Genomic DNA, 10056 nt, shown 5'->3' with positions numbered 1-10056 from the left:
GGAATGACGAAAGCAATGTTGACTTCACTTTAATTCGTAATGAATTGAAGACAGAAGAAATGCATTTTACCTTAATACACACATCTGTAACAGTATCCGAAATCGGAAGTCATCAGTTGCAAGTTTGTTGATAAAAGAAATTAAAAATTATTGAGGAATTTTTCTTCAAATGTTTGGCGTGTTCTGTTCCTGAAAGATTTACTAATATTCTGGAGATTTTTTTCAAGTTCTTCGGCCTTTTCCTTAGGGAAATTTTGTTTCTTATTTGCTGCTAAAAAATGGTGTCTGATACTGTCGATGATTTTGATGGAACTAAATGAAAACGTGATAAATTAATGTCTGATATTTACAGGCTCCCGCTAGACGGCGTACTCGAGCGTTGCGATCGCGAATTATGTTTCTATGTCTAGTTTGGAATCGTTTAAATAAAGATATATTTAAAATATACGTTAAATTTGTCCAAAAAAGGAAAAAAAAATTAGTTATTAACCTATTCTCAGACCTACTGAATATACATATAAAATTTCATCGAAATCGGTCGAGCCATTTAGGAGGAGTTCAACCACTAAAACTGTGACAAGAGATTTTTATATATATAGATAAGAAAACTAATTAAAAAAAATTGAAAGTTAAAAAAAAAATTTCTTTAAGTTAATCTACTAAAATTAAAAAAAATGTTGGTGTATTAAAACTTCAAATGTTTTTATTTTTAATAATATTGTATTTATATTTCTCGCAATTTGATGCAATTTATCTTTTAATTATTAAAAGATTTAGTTCTAAATGCACTGAGAAATTAAACAATTGATATAAAAACTTAATTCATTGTGTCCTCCTAAAGGTGATTTTTTGCAGCTCTTTGTCAGAAAAAAAGTTGTACATTCCTAATTAAAGGAGAGAAATGTGCGGTTTTGTTATAACAATTTAAAATTTTTCCCTCGTTGAAATATCCATTTAATAGTTCCTTTCGAAAACTCAAGAATTTTGTTAAAATAGTTTATGGAATATCTTTTTCCAGTTTTTTTTTCTTCTTATGAATAATACTATTTCAATTAAGTCAAAGGTAATTAGTTTTCAACTTGCTCATTTTTAATTTTGTGAAGTGCATACATGACTTTGGTCATTTTTTCATTTGTTTCTTAGTTCAGATGTATTGTCCAATATATATACGGATGTATTAAAAACCAAAGATTTTATAACTCATCATATGCATATAAATGGCTCTTTTTTTCTTCTTCATATAGTGTAAAAATTCAAATTCAATTTAATTCAATTCAAATTCAATTTAAAGTTATTCAATTCGTTCTTAAGTATCTTGAAATATGCCTTCTCAATAAACTATTAGCATAATATTTTTTTTATTCTTTTTTGTACATCTACCAATTTGTAGGATTGGGCTGGAAAAGAAATATTGAACAGAAATAATTTGTTGTAGAAATGAATACTTTTACAAGGAAGGTCTTATGGAGTCAAGAAATCCTGAACTGTATACTAATGAAAAATGAAAGCATGCAAATATTTTTTGATACTCTTCGCCTTAAATATAGGTTGTATACGGTAAGAACACCCCCCGTCAGTCCGAGGCCACTGTTGCTATGGAAGCAAGAAAAGCGCATTTCAGGGAGGGTAGCTTCTCTTCTCTCCACAATAGAGCGAAGAAAAAAATTACCTTTCTCTCATCGACTGGAGCCAAAACCTGTCCTAAATAATGACCCCACACCCCTACTTGAAATAGTTATATATAAACCCCTGAATGGTAAATGAAATAATGGTAAATATATTTAACACGACCTAGTAGGAGCTTATTGACTTTTATTTTTCTTTATTTATAAAATAAATTTTATAAATGCTACAAACTTCAAACTATTTCAAAACTTTTATGCGTTTTTTTAAACTNTTTTTTAAACTAACAAATGTTTACCAATTTTATTCAAACGCACTTCAAGAAAGCTGAAGTTATTAACAAGTGGAAACGTCAATTAAAAGTGGTGGTAAGTATACTTCCCACCGCATTCGAAAGGGTTAACGATTTTCTCTCGTAGTAATTTTTTTGAAAAAGTAGGCATAATTATCCTCATTCCATAAGTCTTATTATTTAATTCGTTACCAATTTATTAAATATTTTCCAGAAAGCGGAACAGTTGGCATCCCTTTCAATGTACAGAGTAAATATTTTCAAAATGATAAGAAATTTTGCTTAATTTTCTTTCTTTCTAGTTCGAAAATGATATCTGAGAAGAAAAAAAATCACTCACTTTACAAAAGTTTTTTTTTTTTAATGTCCGCCTGTGAATCAATAGGTAATTTATATAACCTTCCAGTAATCATAAAAATGTATATTTTAATTAAAATTTTAATGGCTAGAATCTTAGTTTAAGCCCAGTTGAACTGACTTATTAATCAAGGCGTGTTAAGAATTCAAAAAGCGTATTGTTGTGAGTCTTTCATTCCTTTGTTATTCTGACAATTATTCAAGCAAAAGAATGAGAGGTGATAGAAATGAACGTTTTCGTCTTTTCAATGTGACATTCAAGAAATATTACTTTGTTAGTACTGATAGTACTTTGTTAGTAACTGATAAATGAATGAGTGGGACAGGTGCTATTGCAAAGCTTACTTTTCTGATATTCTAACATAAGACAGATCATTGCTGATAAGATTAAAGGCTTTCAGGGAGGTATGACACTTGAGAATGATAGAACTGTTGAAGGCATTCATCAAATGGGTTCACTGCAATTATATTGAACATCATACTTCCTGATTCTAGGGATTGGTGCAGTTGCAAGCAATACTTGATATTACCAACTGACAACAAAAAAATTACCACTTTTATTTCTCTTCCACAAATTCTGATTCCTCATAACAAAGTTTTGAAGAGAAGCAATGACCAGAAATGGTAGTGGAAAAATTTCAGCAATGCTTTAAATAAGATTGAAGTTGCAGTCAGGATTTTATATTGCTAATTATTCTGAACTGCATATTCAAATAACAAGATTTCTCTAATGAAATTAAATATTTTTACATTAAATATTTATACAGTTATCATATTGTTTACGTAAGACCAACGCTAAACTATAATAGTTTAGGTTCAGAAAAAAAAAAGAAATTTTAATGGCTTTTTTGTAGTTACTGCACCTCTAGCGGTACGAGAAAATTTAGCCTTTTGGTTTAAAAATATTCTGTTTTGTTGGCACGTGCAAAATCAGTAATGGAATCTAATGAGACCTACAATTAAGAGTGATAGTGATTTTCGTAGTCAATATATTTAGACTCTAATTAAGTGTAAGGAAGTAAGTGAAATTATCAAGACTTGGAAAAATTGCTGTCAATTCTAAATATCACAGATTGAATGAAAGTATATATTTAAATATATAGTTAATCTTACTTTTAGTGAGTTGAACTTCTAACTCGTATTACGGTAAATCTAATAGTATAAAACAGATACGGATTATAAAACAAAAATAAAAATATAATGGTTATGTATATATGTGTAGTTAAGTGATATTAAGGAGGTAAAAAACCATTTACTACAGTATCCATATTAGAAACTTATATTAGTATAAAAATTTCCCTTTACCACAGCCCTTACAATAGTATAATACTAGTATTATTTTATACCAGTTTCTGTGAAACTTCACTGGAGTAAATAATATGGATAATAATTAGTTTGGCAATATTTTACGATCTTCGAAACAAGTATCAATATTTGTTCGTTTGCCAAACATAAATATTTTAGTTTCGTTACTAATTATTTTGAGAAATAAAATAAATTAATTTTGGTAATAGTTACAAAAAGTCATGTATTCAAAAATAAGTTAATGGAGAAAATTATCACATTGTTTTGACGCCAATATTGCACAACTAATTTCTGTTTTAGGTACAAATTGAAAAAAAAAAGTACATATTAAAACATATTTTATTTTATAACCGTCGTTGAACATGGTACGACAACTAATGTTCAACTCCGTTGCCTTGTGATTTTGAACCCAATCCAGAAGACAAGGGATCTCCTGTATCAAGTATAGGGAGAAGTTTGCCTTCGTGGAGGACTTTTTGATGGAGCTAACCCGCATTTACGTTACATGGAGAGGAAGACCACGAGAACCTCCCACGGTTAGCCTAACGGCAAGGGGACTCTAATCCATGATTCGTTTACACTGAGGGTATTTCACATCAGCACTGTGGTCGGTGCAAGCCGGATGCGGAATTCGTATCTACCAGCCATCACCGGGATCGAATCCCGATGCACCTCATTGGAAGGCGAGCGCTCTATCCTCTGGACCACCACGGCTGATATTGAAATATAAAAAAACTATGTACAAAAAATAAAATTGATATAGCGAAGGTTTTTATTTGTTTAAGAAAATTCCAATAAGTCGCTATATTATGGATGCCAAATAAATTTCGGTGATATGTGTTAATTTAAATTAAAAAAAAAGAATATGTATTAAAGAATGTAGAAAATGGAAAAATAAACTATCTTTTTTAGGAGAGAATTAGCTTCAAAATCGTCATATTACTATTGACGCAGACTACGCTTAATTAATTTTGTTGAAATTAATTACGCGTCATTTGTGTAGCTGCATTTCTTATCGCAATTAGTGCGGTTTTAATAAGGAGCTCCTAATAGCAGCAAAGATAGTGTATTAACATTTTCATGAATTAGAATTACACTAGATTTTGTTCACCACTTCCTAAAAATATTTTAAACAATATGAAGGTCAGATAGAAAAATGCTCATGTTCTAATCCTTCGATTCAAGACTTATAAGAATTCAATTTTTTTTACAAAAATTTCGGTTTTAGTTTCTTACCTCTTATGAGTATGTATTTCAAACACAACCTAAATGACATCCTTGAAAGCAAAACGTAAATGTTAGGGCTACAAAGTATTAGATTGGAGCCGCAGTGGCTCAAGGAATGAAGCGTTTCGCCTTACAATGAAGTGAACAGGAATCGAATTACAGCGATAGCTAGCTGATAAAAATTTCGCAGCCGACTCGCACCGACCACAGTGCTGACGTAAAATATCTTCGGTTGTAGACGGATTATCTTCAGTAGTAAGCGGGTCCTGGGTTGGAATCACCTTACCGTCCGTCTAACTGTGAGAGGGTTTCGTGATATTCCTCTCCATGTAACGCAAATTCAGATTAATCCCATCAAAATGTCCTCCATAAAGACAGATTTATCCCCAATACTTGATCCGAGAGCTCCCTTATCATCTAAATTGGGTTCAAAGTTACAAGATTATGGAATTGGACATCAGCAATTGTTAACCCAGAAATTGAGTCGGCTGTTCAACGACGGTTATAAAATAAAATAAAACCATCAGGTTGGGAAAAAAAAGAAAAAACTAAACGTGAAAAACCAAATTAGGTAATGATTGATTAGGAGTGCACTCATAGTATTTTTAAATTGCACGAATACCAGAATTCGACTAACTTAAGTATATTATTCGAACACTCTTGTGTTTTTTACGAACACTATGCAAGTTTCATAACTTCTGTGAGTTTGCGGCTGTTATTCAGTACTGTTAGTTTAAGTTTAATCAATATTTAAGTCAGCGCGTTCGAGGACAATAGGGAGCCACATTTTTATGAAAATGAAAAGCATATGGCCGTTCAAATTTTTTTAATTTTTAAAAAGTTACAGTAAAGCCCAGCCATTTTGGTCCATGGATAAGGGGAAAAAAACCACAAAAAAATCAAAGAATTTTTCATTGGAAAGTTATTTAATTTTAGTTTAATTTCGTACAAAAAATTACAATAATATTTTCTTGCCAATGAGAAAAAGCTTGAGAATATTGTCAGAAACGCTACCAAAATAAAGCGCATCTAGCTGCTATAATTAAATGTTCAAATTTTAAATGTTTTTATCTAAATTTAATAAAATACATTTTTAAAAAATACATCGAAAATTTTTATATTCNTGTCAGTATACCTACCTCAGGAGTTCCTTTCATTCTGTAGGGGTGGGGGTAAAGACCACAGGTGGTATGTTCGGTGAAACACCCCTAGAACCAAATTTTGACCTGAACAAACTCCTTAAATCAGTAATCTTCTGGACAGAAATTTGAGTGTGTAAGAGTTGGTACTTCTATTCATATGTTTGTATAAAAGGAGTTTCTTAAACAGTGTTCTGTATTAAGAAGATTGGCGAGATACGATACTGCATGTTTAAATTTTTTGAAACTTATTTCAAAGTTTTTGAATTTGGTTATTTTTTCTTCCAAACAATTTTATGCTCTGAAACATTTCATAGCATAGTTTTAATGGAGACTGTTTAGCAATTTTTTTATAAACTATATTTTTATGGAGTAATTTTTTTCCATTAACTCCTATTTGAGCAAAAATTTATAATTTTTTAAAGATTTTAAAGTTTTTTTTAATTAATTTGAAAGGTTTTAGGTGATGGTCAATGTTGAATTCTTGTACATTGAGAGCTAATAAATAATTCATGTGTATTATCTTCTTTCTAAATTATGATAATGAATTGAATAGGAAAAATATTTAAAAATTTTAAACCATTTTCCTTGTAAATAAATCATCCAAACCAACATATCATTTTTTGAATATTGGTATAGTATTATTCTTTTTTTTATAAAAAAAATCAGGATAACTATATTTTCCAAAAAAAAAATCTAATGCATCAGATAAGTTCCATATCAAGTATCGTATTTTGGAAAAGGTAAATATTATTCAACTTTTTTTTTTTGCATGATATCTAAGGTACAGTCAAGTGACGTTCTTCTTGTGCTAGTTTAGTTAAGATTTCTTATTCAATAATGCAAAATTGAACTTGAATATTCAACAAATTTTAATACTAAACCAAACGCATTAGTTTTGCAAATATAATTTCGTTCTTAAATAATAGGTAGTCGGTAACAAAGAAGCAGTTTAAACTGCCGATACCTTTTAATTAATTAAGTTTTAGTGATGCACTTATTACTTTGTTAAAAGATTATTATTCTGTTAAAGTATTGTATTCTGTTAGTCTTGAAAAATCAAGCTCTGACATTTTCTTAGATTTTGCACTGTGCGAGTTAAGCAATGTTTTAAAATCCTGAGTAAGAAATTACAAAATTAAAGACGTCAGCTTGGAGCTAAGATTATTTTCTTAAAAGAAATTTACACATTTGAAGTGAAATCAGCTTTTATTCTTATTTATTAATTAATATTTATCCTTTCACTAAGCAGTTGTCAATAGAAATAAAAAGTGCTAGTGGTGGGATATTTTTAAATCATTAAACTTCTTTTATTCAACTCGAAATTGAATTACAATCTAATTAGCTTAAAATAGATACAGTCTGCGCTCTTTAGTAAGATCCCAAATAGCAAAATAAGGTTTATTTTCACACGGCAAAAACCTTTTAATGTAAACCTAAAGTGGTTTGCAATATGGTTTACGTGTAAACCTTCTAACGTTAAAACGAGATCTGTGACCATCTGCTCTGTTCTACTCACATTACTCTAATCCAAAACGTTGGAAAACAACCCTCTATATAAAAACCTTAAAAAGAGTTTGTCTTATTGTGAATATAATCTTAAATCTAGGTAATTATAAGGTTTATTTTCTCAACGTCTTGCATGCTCAGCTAAATTCCACCTTGTCATGAAATTTTAATGGGCAATGCAATATGATCCCATCGCTATAGTGTGACGTCAGCTAAAAAGTCACGATGGACCTAAATTACAATACTTTTTCAAAAAAGCTTTAAAAATTCCTTTTTTGATCCTTTCAGGATGAAATTTTTGAAACTGCAATATTTTTGCTTTATTGAAAAAAAAGGTTTTTAGTACAAACATTTTCGTGACAATAAAATAAAAATTCAGACACAATGCAGCCATAATGTTGCATGCCTTTTCAGATATCCCATAACAGCGAAACTTCTATTTTAATGATTGATGTATAAAATCCTGTTTTTATTTCATAAACCCCATGGTATTTTCTTTTTTTTTTCAATTGAAGGTCCTTACTGAACTGCAACTAAACTGTAGTCTTTTAAATTAGAAAATTTTGCAAAGTAATTAAAACCATTATTTATTTTTATGCATTTCGAACTATTACTACTTTTTGACTACAAAATAAATGTAGAGCACTTTGAATCCCCTTTAAAGGAAGGATTCCCTAAATTCTCATCTTTAGTCATAGGTGGTCGTAAGTCATAGTCTGAGTTACTTTTCAAAGGATAAAATAAAACTATCAATCATATTTTTCTTGTTTAAAAACTGTATTCACAATTTTTGTGCAATTTCAGCGGGTACAGCTCTATCCATCCTCGGAAGTTCCTACCTGGATTTAACCCCATAATTATCTCACACCACCTGCCTTCGATTAACTACCCTCCTATCAGCTCAAGATCGACTGCCGCATTAAAATTTTAAGTGTGTGCGCCAGAATAGCGAAATAAAGCCAAATCTAGATGGATGAAACTGATGGCCGCCTTCTTATGAATCACTTGTAAAATAGTCGTCTTCAATGATTTGTAGTTACAAAAATTTTGCAGCTAAGAACATGCGAAAAAAATGGCGATGCCGAATAAAAACAAATATCAGTCAAAATATCTGTACATAAAAAATATTTCTTAATGTGTGTGTGTGTTTTTTTTTTAAATTTAGAACTGCAATGTAAAAATTATTTTGACAGTTAAAAATTTTCTTTATACATTTCTAATATTATTAATTATTAATTTTATAGGATGGTCGAATTCTGCTAATTAACTTTGAGAAAGTTTTCATGACTAAGTTTTTTGAATTTAAGGAATTAATTTTTAAAAGTTTTAATGTTGAAGTTATAAATGCTGTTGATAGAGGATAAAAAATTAATCCAATAAAAACTATTGTAATTTATCATTTCTTAATAATGTGAATATTTCTCTTTATCAATTGAATATTTTTATTTTCCGTTTAAAAAATGACAATTTCGATATAAATCTAGATAAATTAAACTGCAACAAGATGAGAAAAATACTATACATAAAGCTGCTTAAATTTTATTTATTTCCCCCCATTTTTTACTTTTAAAATTTCCCCCCATTTTATTTTTCACTTTAAAAATTCGAAGCAAATAAAATTTACTGTCAAGAAAATAATATTTAATGTCAAAACAAGCCGTTAAAAAGAGTTTTTTATTTCAGAAAAAAATTTTATGCTTTTTTCCTTGATATGATATTTGCTTTGGAATTTCAATGAAAAAAAAATAATCCTGTGTCATGATTGTTTAGTCATATATAATTGCATGACGTTGTGAATACATATATTTACATGTCATTCTGATCAGAAGTTTCAATAGGCAAAATATTCCAAATTGAATCTTTTTTTTAAATATTGTCATATTTTAGAACCCTGATGCACACACTAGAGTAACGCAACTTTATTTTTACCTCGACGTTAAAGATAGAACTGTGAATATTTTTTTTAATAGTGACTTTTTTAAAAGGCGAGCACATTTGATGCATAAAGGCCTAAAATTTCATCCAATTTCTACATCACGTGTTGAAAACTTTCGATTTGAAACCAATAAGTTATATCATTTTTTTTTTAACAATATATTAACCAGATTCAAGAAGTTTTATAAAATTGACACTTCAATACTTGTTTTATTACTACTTTATACTTTTTATGATTATTTTATTTATTTAATTTTAAGTTAGATGCTTCCATTGCACACAAGTGATATATGTGCCAGTATTATAAACTTTAAAATCAATATAACAATACAGATATTTACCAAAATTGTCTGAAAAATTAAGTTAAAAAATAATAGTAATAATTAATAACTTTATTAATTTAATCAGCTCCAAATGTTATTACTTCTTTTTAATTTTGATATATCATTTTATATCATATGTCATATGGTAACCAAATTATATATAGACAGAGCAATATTTTCATCAAAGTCTTAATTTTATATTAAATCCATTTTTTGATGTTATAAAACCTACGAAATACAATTTTCAGTGTCTCACTTAATTCTATCATACCTGTCGTTCTATATACCGGATAATAATAATAATAATCTGAATCAAAATATTTTGGTTTTATTTGATGACCTATAT

Source organism: Parasteatoda tepidariorum, chromosome 6 (assembly GCF_043381705.1).
Source record: "Parasteatoda tepidariorum isolate YZ-2023 chromosome 6, CAS_Ptep_4.0, whole genome shotgun sequence".
NCBI classification, from domain to species: Eukaryota; Metazoa; Arthropoda; class Arachnida; order Araneae; family Theridiidae; genus Parasteatoda; species Parasteatoda tepidariorum.
This window is presented reverse-complemented; position numbering follows the sequence as displayed.